The sequence below is a fragment of the Nanorana parkeri genome, unplaced genomic scaffold, assembly GCF_000935625.1.
Source record: "Nanorana parkeri isolate BGI_ZX_2015 unplaced genomic scaffold, ASM93562v1 scaffold590, whole genome shotgun sequence".
In the NCBI taxonomy this organism is placed as follows: domain Eukaryota; kingdom Metazoa; phylum Chordata; class Amphibia; order Anura; family Dicroglossidae; genus Nanorana; species Nanorana parkeri.
This window is the reverse complement of record NW_017306858.1, coordinates 916,176-928,758: the sequence shown is the minus strand read 5'-3', so window position 1 is coordinate 928,758 and position 12,583 is coordinate 916,176. Positions and strand designations below refer to the sequence as shown.

General features: G+C 41.0%; 1 protein-coding gene across 1 annotated transcript in view; it reads right to left on the bottom strand.

Moving 5' to 3' along the window:
* Positions 1 to 12,583, bottom strand: part of LOC108792007 (solute carrier family 22 member 15-like) — a 217,932-nt gene that overhangs the window by 1,313 nt on the left and 204,036 nt on the right. The window lies entirely within an intron of this gene.

Genomic DNA, 12,583 nt, shown 5'->3' with positions numbered 1-12,583 from the left:
GGGGGGGGGGATTGTGACTGTAATGTTACCTTAAAGGAGTAAAACATACCCTTCACGCTGCTCAGCTTGGGACAATGCAGCTGTCAAACGCTGGCTCTACACTGAGAGCTGAATGATCAAGTAACTGCTGATCACTCAGCTCATGGTCTCTTCTTTCTTCAGAGAACAGTTACTGTCAGTCCCTGTTGGGATTCCCCCTCCCCTCTCTGTTCCTCAATCTCTTATTGAAGCAACAGACAGGGAAGGGTGCGTGCATGGCTGGCTCAGGCTCTAAAGAGGCAGCTGACACTTAGGCAGCCAAGGTGGATCCCGACAACATTATTGGGATTGTTCCCAGAGGAACAATCTATCTGTCTTCTGTCAGCAGATAGAAGGCATTAACGTGCTGTCTGCTGACTTAACAGGAGTACTTTAGTAAATGTACTCCTGTAAGCCAAAAGAGAAATAAAGCAAAAAAAAAAAAAGTTTTCTTTACTTCTCTTCTACCAGCTAACATCTGGTCATAGGACTTTTTTTTTCTTTTCTTAAGATCAGTCTGTGATGTACACACGCTCAACCTTACCCTGCACAGATATTTTCCTCACTGGGACAGGTCAGCTGAGCAGTTAATCCTTCACATACACATGGTGGGCACTACCATGTGACAGCTCTTCTAAAAGAAGGCTCAAAAGGGATTCTCATTTGTCAGCGTAGTCATGTGGCCATGCTGACCAATGACCACTTATTAGCATTCTCAGCATTATGATGTTACACAGCCTTTGGGGCTACGTAGTAAAGTTTTGAAGTGTGCAGCCCATTACACAGGCTGGTGTGGACAGCAGTAGATGGTCTTGACCAAAAATAATTGCAATGTGGACAGTGGGAGGGGAGTGGGTGTTGTGCGTTAATTCACCTTTTAATTTTTTTAAATGTGAGCTAGGAAGGTAACATCATTATAGTACAAATTATGGAATATGTATGAAAGCTGACGCTGAAGAGCTCAGCTATAGGTAAACACCCCAGCTTCATAGTTGTGTATTCCTAAACTGCACACCAGACCATTTACAATGTAACATTTTGTGACACAGATTATCAGGATGCCATTGAAGAACCTGCTGTAATTAACGTTTAGAATGCCTCTGCGTGTAGAGGGAAAAAAAACCTTTAGCTTTTTGTTAAATGTGACGGTTTTCATGACTGCTTAACCACAGGCAGAAGATTTTAATCTCAACGGTTTTTAGGAAGAGGGAGATTGCATTGTTTCAGGGCACTACTTTGCCATTCTCCGTACACAGTTTGGAGTTTGTCAGAACTCACTATTATCACAGTATCTCAGCATTGCTGAATGTAGCCCTGCACCGATGCCATGGTGGACATAAGCCCAAGGTTCTATACAGCAGTAGGGTTTCTTATGTAAACCCCAACAATGAGCTTCTCTAATTTGGTCTCTTTTGGTCTGTTACAATTCAGTTGATCGTGTTTTGTTAGATCTCTTTGATAAGTGCAGAAAAATACCTGTAAATATTGCCAGAAATCTTGTGAGCTGACAACTTTGTGTTTCTCTGCTTGTTATCAGCTACATTGTTACCAGCTAGGACTGAGGACTACAGAACCATGTCACTCTGTTTATTTTATTAAAAAGAGTAGGGGGCAGAGTCCTGTAGTCCTATCCTGATTCTGTCGTCCTGATACAGTAGGGTGAGAGAGTGTTATCATCCTAGCAATGGAAGACCTAAGAAAAATTATCTGTTTAAAAAGAAAAAAAAGAATGGAAAAAATACAAATAATGCAGCCACCACATTTAAAGACTGGTAAGCTACAATATATTACATTTTTGTTTTGGGTTTAAATGTGCTTTTTTGTATGCCACAAAAAACTGCAATTAAAATTTCAACGTAAACCAACAAAAAAAGAAATAAAATGTAAATCGATATACATTAAACTCTCACAGAAGTCAATATTTCTAAATCTATTTCATAAATTGTACTATTTTTGTTATCGGGTTAAATATTGTGTTAATCCCACAACCCTTTTCTTTAAGATAAACATGCAATTTTTGTCCGGGATCAAATTACCATGACATAGATATATGAATAAAACTTTTAACACTTAAGCTAACCTTTGCCAAAACAGTGGTGTAGAGTAACAGAAATACTGCCGGAGATGTATGTAGTGCCTATGAAGGCAGTTTTGGGGAGGCGCCGCTGCATAAAAGCTTATGACAGTAATTACCGCCTCTGTACTGCTTAACTAAACATAGCAACAAGTACTAAGTCTAAAGTGATCTCTGCTGTCCTGTAGCTTATTGATAAGCGAGGCGTTGCTGGCCTCTCAGAGGAGTTAATCATGTTAAATACATATAGATTTACAGCATAAATGAATAACATATTAAAATCAACTATAATTGGCTTGGCTGCAATTACTAAATCATTTTATGTACTGCGTATGACAGATTAAATATAGCTGTAGTTACATAACTATTCAAGCTCACTGAATCTGCTTCCTTGTGCCAAAAAGAAAATCCTAAGCAATTGTTTCTTGGGAAAAAAAGAGCGCGTAATTAACTGGGAAAGTAAATGGGGTAAAGAACTCCCCTTTGTATATTCCAATTACGAAAAAAATGATGTGTAAATGAAATAACAGTCTTATTCATTTTAGTTTTTAAAAAAAGCTTTTACGCACTCAAATTGTTTACTTTTTTGTATGGCTGGCCTAAAATGATTGTTACTCCAGTTTGCCAGCGTGTTTTTAAAATAGATGCTTTGGAGGGAATGAATAATATAGCAGTAGTGCTATGGAAAGATCTATGGTGCAGTTTCTCACGTCTGCTGATGCAATGTCTGTATGATTCCGCCTGAAGATATGTCAGGCATGTTATGTCAGATCAATGTTTTTGCCTGAGTTTTTGACACCGCATTACATCTTACGCCCTCATTAGCTTTTGATTAAGGTACACAACAAAAGTCGACATAAGAGGTTTAACCCTGATTTTTTATAGTGTTTTTTTTCTTTTTTTTAATGAAATTAGTGTAGAATGCTCTCTTTACATTTCATTGAGGCAGATGTAAAAAAAAAAAACACCAACGCACATTCCAGTGTCCTAATAAAAAAAAAAGTCATAACACTTGTTTTACTAAACTCCACCCAGAAACATTTGGACCACACTCTGGAAGGAATTTATCAAAACTGGAGCAGACAAAATCTAGAGCAGCTGTGCACAACAACCAATCAGCTTCTCTGTTTCATTTTCAAATCTTGACTGAACAAACTGAAGAGAAAAGCTGATCTGTTGTCATGCGCAACTGCTCCAGATTTTGCCTGCTCCAGTTTTGATAAATTCCCCCCAGTGTCTTGCCCAAAAAGGCACTGCTGTTCATTAGGTTTCATTCAGTTTTTTCGAAGCGAGGATGCTGATGGCATGACTACAAAATATTGTAAAGGTGCCCATACACTGCACGATTCTCGTACGAGAATCGCGGGAAGTCCCGCGATCGTACGAGAATCGTGCAGTGTGAATGAAGACGTGCAACCGTTTCTACTGTACAGTCGCACGTCTTTTGTCTAAGGAGCATGCTAGAAAACCAGCCGAAAATCTTACGATTTTCGGCTGGTTTGAATGATGCTCGGGAGACAAATGCCGAACGGGCCGGTGTGCGCAGACGCACACTGCCCGTTCAGCATTGCGGTCATCGGAAGCCCGCCCCTCAGGCGGGTAAGTATGATCTGCCTGTCCAAGATGGGCAGATTGTACGTTTTTTTAATTACTTTACAACCATCGCAAGACTAAGGTCTTGCGATGGTTGTAAAGTGTATGGGCACCTTTAGGGTATGTTCTGTGTTTTATGATGTGACAGTTCATGCGATATCAATGAGCTGTGATGTCTTTGAATGGACCCTGTATAACTGTCTGGACCACAATTTGGTATTAAAGATCATTCTTTGGATAATCTCTTTAAATGCTATACAGTTACACTACTAATTTACTGTGGGGCCCTCCACCACACACATAAAATAAAAATACTGCGAAGTGAGTGGACAGAAGAAAAATTTTCATCAAATCAATATTTTGTGTGACTACCCTTTGGCTTCAAACCAGCAACACTTCTTAAGCTGGCCATACAACTATAGATTATCTGCAGATTTCCTATGGTCAGATGGAAAAAGTGCAATAGATTCCTCCATCTACGCTAAACTGTGTGGATGGAGGAATCTCCCACTGGGTCAAGCTTCAGTATCTTGCTAGTCGGCCCCGCTGGCTCTCAAAATACCTGAACAATGCCTGCATCCAATTAGATTGTTCAGACATTTTGACAGCCAGCGGGGCCGACTAGCAAGATACTGAAGCTTGACCCAGTGGGAGATTCCTCCATCCACACAGTTTAGCGTAGATGGAGGAATCTATTGCTATTACTTAATCTCACCATAGAAAATCTGCAGATAATCTATAGGTGTAGGGCTGCAGCTAACAATTATTTTCATAATCGATTAGTTAGCCGATTATTAAGTTCGATTAATCGGATAAAAAAAAAAGGCTCCAGTGATGGACTACTAGTTTGTATTGAGATTGTAGTCGATCACGGGAGCAAGCTTGGAGCGGTGGAAGTAGAAAAAAAAGTGTGGTGTGCAATATAGTACATTATACAGCGCAATGCAGAATACCAGCAGCTATAGAGGAATACAGCACATCGCATCAATAGTACATTATACTATAAAGTACTATTGCTGGGATCTGATGTATGATGGTGGAATGGAGTGCAGGGATGGAGAGGACGGGTATGATGGAATGGAGTACAGGGATGGAGAGGATGGGTATGATGGTGGAATGGGGTGCATAGAACGGGTATGATGATGGAATGGAGAGGACGGGTATGATGGTGGAATGGGGTGCAGAGGACGTGTATGATGGTGGAATGGGGTGCAGAGGACGGGTATGATGGTGGAATGGAGTGCCGCGCCTGTCTTCCATAACCTCACTAAGGTGAGGTTGTGGAAGACAGGTTCATGTCACATGTCATAAACCATGGTAAGACTGAGCACAGCAACAAGACACAAGGTAATTATATTGCAACAGCAAGATCTATCCCAGGCAAAGATTTCAAAGCAGACTGGGGTTTCAAGATGTGCTGTTCAAGCTCTTTTGAAGAAGCACAAAGAAACGGGCAATGTTGAGGACCGTAAACGCAGTGGTCGGTCAAGGAAACTTAATGCAGCAGATAAGACACATCATGCTTACTTCCCTTTGACATGGGAAGATGTCCAGCAGTGCCATCAGCACCGAACTGGTGGAAACCAGTAGGACCCAGGTACACCTATCTACTGTCCGGAGTAGTCTGACCAGAAGTGGTCTTCATAGAAGAATTGCGTCCAAAGAGCCATACCTCCGACGTGGAAACAAAACTAAACGACTCAACTATGGACTAAAATATAGGAACTGGGGTGCAGAAAAATGGCAGCAGGTGTTCTGCACCGATGAGTCAAATTTTTTAATATTTGGTTGTAGCAGGAGGCAGTTTGTGAACCAAGACTCTGGAGGACTTCCCGAGCGTAGTAAAGCGACCATCAGCTTATAGTAGAGCTGTAAATGCCAGGTCCATACGGCATACTGAGCTGGCCAGCTGGAAGCACTTTTGTAGCTCCGTATGCCGTACGTCCTTGGCAGCGAAAGGGTTAAAGCAATGTGGTCTTAAAGATGTCAAAAATGTACTTGCTGCAGCCTCTACTGTGGCTGAGATGTGGCAGTGACAGAGTAGGCTTGAGAAGAGAGCTATTTGGGAGGTTGGTGGCAGCAAACATTCAGTTCCTATATGAATCAGCTTTTCTGGCAGCACTAAACCTTCAAACAACAGATGGGTGTTCAAAGTAGTGTCAGATGGCACAGCGCCAAAGCCAGATCAAGGGATACAAAGCCACCAGCACTTCAGACATGTAATTGTATTGTAAAAGACATGTAAATGTATTGTGAAGATCAGTGTCACCAGCATATATTATTCTGGCTCCGATTGTTGTGATAGCGATGTATCCCTTGTGAGACCTCTATGCCTGGCCTGTATAAGTAGATTAAATCACTGAGGACATTCATTGTCAGATAGCTGAACTCACCAATACCGTTTCATCCACAAAGGTTGCTTTATTCTGCACATCAAACAACAGGATACAGCAGATGGATGGTTTTCAGTATTATGCGGTCAAAAGATGATGCCTTTCCTACGGTACTATGCAGAGTACATGTGTCCTGATTACATGTGGCTGTTAGCTGTGGCCATGACACAGGAAATACTGACCAACAAGAGGAAGGGTGGGGCTTACATACAGAGGAAATGTGTCATCACATGAGGAAAGTAATATAGAAAAAAACAGGTGCAATATCACAAAGGGCCACTAGATGGCAGCATATAACTAACATATAGAATGGCCATAGAAAATGGTGAATAGGAAAAACACACTATATAAATTCTATCTACATTAACTTCTATGCCCCATTGGGGCGGCACATATATACTGAAGTTTAGGCCTTCAGGTAGTGTCTATCTCTTGAGATAACATAGATTGACAAAATACCATGTGTAGAGGAAGTGTATATAACTCCAATCAGGGGAGCCCCATAATATCACTATGACCTCCAAAAACACAGAATAAATAATCAGTGAAGTGTTGGTTGCCTTGAGAAAGGGACCCTGCGAGTCTCTGAAACTTTGCTATATGTCTTCATGTTTTTCACAATACATTTGTGAGCTGCAATTACATGTCTAGAGTGCTCATGATTTTGTACCCCTTGATCTTGTTTTGCTGCAGCCCCATCCGATGCTACTTCAACCACGCACCTATTACTTACTAATGGTCATGGTCTAGTGCCATCGTGAGTGCAGCTTCATATAGGAATTAAATATTTGCTTGTATCCCTTGACCTGGCAGCAGCAAAAGGAGATTGGCAGACCTGATATCAACTATTAACCATAGGCCCAAGGGTAATAGCAGGTTATGTCATCTGTATTTAGGGAAGACTTTAAGGTCTGAAACATCTGTGCAAGAAGCATGTACTTTTAAGTAGGGTGTTGAGTGCTTGACTGTGTAGCAAATACATTGGTCATCTAATGCTACAGTTAATATCTGGGGATCACATTTAATGAGTAAAAGCAATTTCCTGGTAATATCCATTGCCACCAAGTAAAAAAAAAAAAAAGTTGTTTTTTGTTGTTTTTTTCTTCTTACCATTACTTATGTTAGTCATGCTTGACTATTTCTCTTTGCCTTATCAAGCATATCAAATTACATTATTAAAGAACACACTAAATTGTTTTGGGAGAATAGAGACATTGAAAATGAGCATCTTGATAACAATTCCCCATACCCAAATTCATTCAACACCTTTGTAAAGGCAAATCAGAGAGGAGATACTTTCATCTTATGGGGAAACACAACAATAACTTTAAAATGTTGTTTGTTTTCTTCTACTTAAATCTGCTGGCGGGATTGATTCTTTCTGATTATGTTTTATTATTTATTCATGCATTTAATAAAAAACTTAACAGTTGTCTTAGTCTTTGGTGAGTTGGCTAGCAAACCCTACATGGCAAGAGAAAGAATACTTGTTAACCCCAATATGACTTTGCAAGTCTAAATGTAAAATGGCCCTTGCCATAAGTACATTACTTAATCTTTCAGCAAATAAATAGTTATGTGCAACTATGTGTTTTTCTAGTTCTCTGACCGGTTATCAATCTGAAAAATGTGTCCTAGGGTTAGTCATGTCAACTGACACATACCACAACTGCTAAACTTGGTCACAAAAGGGGTTAAAATAGTGATGCATAGATCATTATGGAGCCTCATAATGACCATCTAATTGCTTTAATAATACTTGATGGGGAGTAGTTATCAAAATTGGTGGTACTCAATACCAACTACACGCTTCCTTAATCTTTTACTCTGCATCAACATCTAGCATTTTCTTTGGTTGCCATGGGCTGCACCTGTGCACCAGTTGTTCTTCTTTGCTTTTTCCTTTGTATTTTTTAGAAAAAGCCAGATGGATCAAAATGAGACTTGCTTTACTTGTGGACACTGACATTTGATAAAAATACAGTGTTAAACCAGTCGTTAAATTGATCCTCTGATCACTATTCTTACAAGTGTTCAAACTGTGCACTGTGGCAGCCACAACACTCTAATTTTACTGAATGTGATATTATATTCTGTACGTTAACACCTTCCTAGCCATTGAATGTTTAGCCTGCTGTTTTCTGATTATAGTGTGCTTTGAGCTGCCATTTCATGACATTACTCACTCAGGACTGGTCATAGTAATCCCTAATAACATAAACAACAAGTCACTAGAGAAACTTTTTATAACAAGGCAAGAGCAATGTGCAAAGTGCACAAATCCATGGTAATCACAATTCATCTTTTAGAAAACTAAAGTCTAACTAGTTGTCAGAGTGGGGAGAATAATAGGAATTTTGTGAAACCCTTGTAAAATCCATTGAGACGCAGGAAGTCCTATACTGGCAGGCTATACTGCCACTTAAAAAGGATTTGGACACTGGCAAACATATGACAAAAATATGTGTAGCCCAGCCCAGGATAACCCCCTTTTCAACCTAGCAAGCCTCAGTTTGTAGCAAGGAGTACCAAGAGCGTAACCAATAACTGAAAGGGGTGAGACACCTGTGTCCCTCAATGGGCTCCACGAAAAGGATTTTATGGTGAGCAGTCCATTGAGGGACACCAATAATTTACTGTTAGGACATCCAAAATCAGTTTAACTCAGGGGTGTGCAACCAGCAACAAGTTCACAGATACAATGGAAAAAGTACTAGAGACTGCCTGAAGCCCAAGAGCCGCCAAAAGTCCCAGTGCTGAAATGGACGCCAGATTAGGTTGAAACCCCCTGCTGGATAGGGGAACTTGTCCAGAGGGAGCACATGGAGACGCAACCTAATGCCAGAAACTAAAAAAACATGATCACCAACGAAAGAGGAATGACCGAACATGGAAGGGAGTACCGAACCACAGACCAAGTGAGAAGCTGGAGAACAGGAGCCCACCAAGAGGTAGGACAATAAACTGATAACCAAATATGGTAAACAAGGAAAGAGAACAAGTCTCTGGTAGAAACAGTTACCACAAAAGAGACCTAGAAAAAACTCCTAGCAGAGCAGGACCAGCCAGCCTAATAGAAAGACCCTAAGCCTGTAAACACTTGACCCCTTGGGGGTCAATAATGAGAATTCCATTCCACAAGATGTTGGGGAAACCAGATAATTACCTCCCAAAGATGACTCACCAGGGACAATCCTGAATTTGACTAGAACCACAACCTGCAATAGGTGTACAATTGACTTCTAAGTCCAGGAAAGACCCACAAAGTCAGCATGACTGAAGGGGCAAGCTGCAGGGGAAGCATCTGAACAAAGATAGGCAGGAGAGGAAGTTAGAACTTAACCAGAACTAGTGCAATAGGTTACAATCCTGATGGAGCTGAAAATGAACTAGACACAGCCACCAGTATGCACGAGGCACCTCTGGGGTAAGCTTTTTGATAAAAAGTCACAGGACTACGGTAAGTATGCTCCTGACTCCCCAAATCCAGCAAAGCATCAGCATCTCTAGAACAAGAGGACAGGCATCTTACTAGGACAGCAAAGAATATTCACCTGACTGAACCCAAAGCAATGAAGCGTGCTAGAGATACCTTCATGAAGCTGGGAATCGGCCAAGTCCACAAAGTAATTAGGGCATTCCCTGTACATTTCAAAGGACATCTGCTGAAGGACACTAGTTTGTTCCGCTTGCAGACAGCTTATGGGTAACATGGGGCCCTCCTCCGACGTCCTTTATTTGCAATGCAGGGTATAAGATGCACCATGGTGTGTGAACCTCTCCTCAATGCTCAAAAGCTACCAGTTGGAAAGAATGATTTCAGTGATTTCCAGTGGCTCACCCAAGATGTTCACCATGGGTAAAACTGAGACCCACAGTACTATCCACAACCAGAACCCGATTAACTCTCCTGACATAGGAAGGACTCCCGTTCTCAGATGGATGAAATATATTCTGCTACATTTATTTGGTCACGGGTAAGAAGATAGCAAACCTGTGAAGCCTTAAAATTGCATGTCCCTGTGAAGTTGCAAAAAAACTACCATACCCACTTTGCAGGGACTTTGTGTTTTTTATTTTTTTTTTGTTTTAGATGTGACTTTAATTTGTAAACATTTTTTTCAACACTTTAGTTTATTGCCATCACATAGGGGGCTATCCAGCACACTTCCACAGTCCACAGCACTGTACAAGCGACTGGGAAGCTCTATAGCGGTCCAAATGCTTGTATATAACAGCTATCACCAGCTGTAATAAATGTTCCACGTTTCCCACTCCAGGGGGAGCATGAGCATGAAAACACATTTAAAAAGTCCACCTGCCCTCAAATGCGAGCAGTACTCCCGGTTAATTACAATGGCTGGACAGCAAGCAGCTAAAGAATTTGACCCATTCTGCTACCGTTTCACAAATTAATGTCATGATGGTGGCAAGGGAAGAGCAAAAGCACACGTAAAGCCTCTGCAGTGAGTATCTGCAAGGAACTGCGTGAATTTGTCCACAAAGTGTGACTGCAGTAGAGGCTCCTGACTACAAGGCAGGAAATTCTATCTCACCTGACAGAGCCAAGGTGGACTCCAATGAAGTAGACCATCTAACCATAGTGTCACAGGGCTCCAGACTGCAGACATCAGTTCCCTTAAACAATACTTCTCCCCAGAACAGTTAGGAGAGTTTAAGCTGGGGTTACCCATTAGAGCAGAACTGTCCCCTCTGTGTCTAGATGCCGATATTTTGCAACCATGTCGGAGTAATATGCAACTAAGCAAAGGGTACAGGGCAAGGCCTTAGGTACACACAAACCCAAGCAGCCGGTGGCTGATGGAGGTCTGAAGGCCGGAGGTGATCAAGGTCACTGTAGATGGGCTATAGTAGGAGATCAGAGTTCTACTTTTCCCTCCTCCAAAGCAGGAGCAGCAGCATGTTGTTTCCTCCAAGCTGAATGGCAGGAAAAAGAGCATGGAGCGCGCACAACACTCCAACCAGCAGATTAAGTCGGCGCTCAATCTTTCAGTTTTAACTCTTTCTGCAGGGAAACCGGCTGTATCAGGCTATTTGCGTTTGCACCATTTCTGTAAGCTATAGTAAAGCAGAGAGAGCAAAATTCTTCTTAATATTTCCTTTTTTAAGTTTTCAACTATTACTGGGATCTCCTTATCTCACAACCTTGTCTAATTCCCTCTGTTTCCTGCCATGCATGCACTCTAGTCCCCTATACATGCTTGTGCTTTCAGTCATATTAGTTTATATGCTTCACAGGTTTTGAAAGGGGTGGTGGTGTCATGTGCAGAAAAATGTCTTGTTTTTATTATAGAGAAATGGCATGCTCTCTGTGATGCTTTAACCACATTGCTTATAGACTGCAGCTAAGAACATTTTAGTATAGAATTTGAAACACAGATAAAGTGTGCACATATCATTCACCACTGATTTTGTGCTTGGACCAACTAGACTACGTTTACTACATAGTCATGTGGCGACCATCACATCATCCATTTCGGGTCCTAACTCAGTTTAAGAAACACTGTACTAGTTATTTAAAAACCAACATTAAAATTTGGACCCGAAGTGGTTGAACAGATTTCCTTGTTGTGTTTGGGAGGCCCTTGGAGTGGAAGGCCGCATTCATTTTAGAATGTTGTTGAAGTTGGGAGTAACACTTTGTAATTTGTGTACTGAATGAAAAAGGTAGGTAAGGTAATGTTGTTATAGGTATTGACTATATTAATTGGCAAAATGCATGTCTTAATCGATAGTCCTTCTCTGGAGGTGCGACCGAACCCAACATTTGCTTTTTTTTTTTGTATGCCAAAGTGAATGGCACTGTTGTTATTGCTTGTTGGTCTTTGTTTGTTGGAAACATTATAAAAATGATTGCAAACTAAACAGATTTTCTCATACTGCCTATGGCACCTCTGGGACAGGAAGTGAGTGGAAATCCCGACAACACTGACACAAATTGCAATAAAAATCGAACACTTTCTCACACCAAACAAAACTATCATTACCAGTTTTTAGATACCACGTACTATACTAGATATGAGTTAGCAGTAAAGGAAACAGATGAGCGTAATCTAAATTTCACAATTGTCAAGCTCTGCGGTCTAAGCTGTAAAAACACAGTAAGAGTGTACTGACAGCAGGCTGTGTATATGAAAGCAGAACTTTACCTCCAGAAAAAAATCACATCAGCATACAGTTCTGCATGCTCATATGAAATCATCTTACATTCCTTAAACATTTTTTGCTTTTACTTACAATTACTGTTTTTGCACTGTTTGACTGAGGCACTAGTGATGTAACCCAGGCCTAACAGATGCATCCTGGGACTGCTACATCACCACTGTCTTCCTAGGAAATGTCACTAAATCTTGCGAGATCTCAGCAGAGTAAGGCAAGCAAAGAATAAAAAGCCAGCAATCATCTATAGGTATGTGTTTGTAGATTGCCATTACTAAACATGTCTGAAGGTGCCTATATTGTCATTTTTAAGATCAGGGTGATG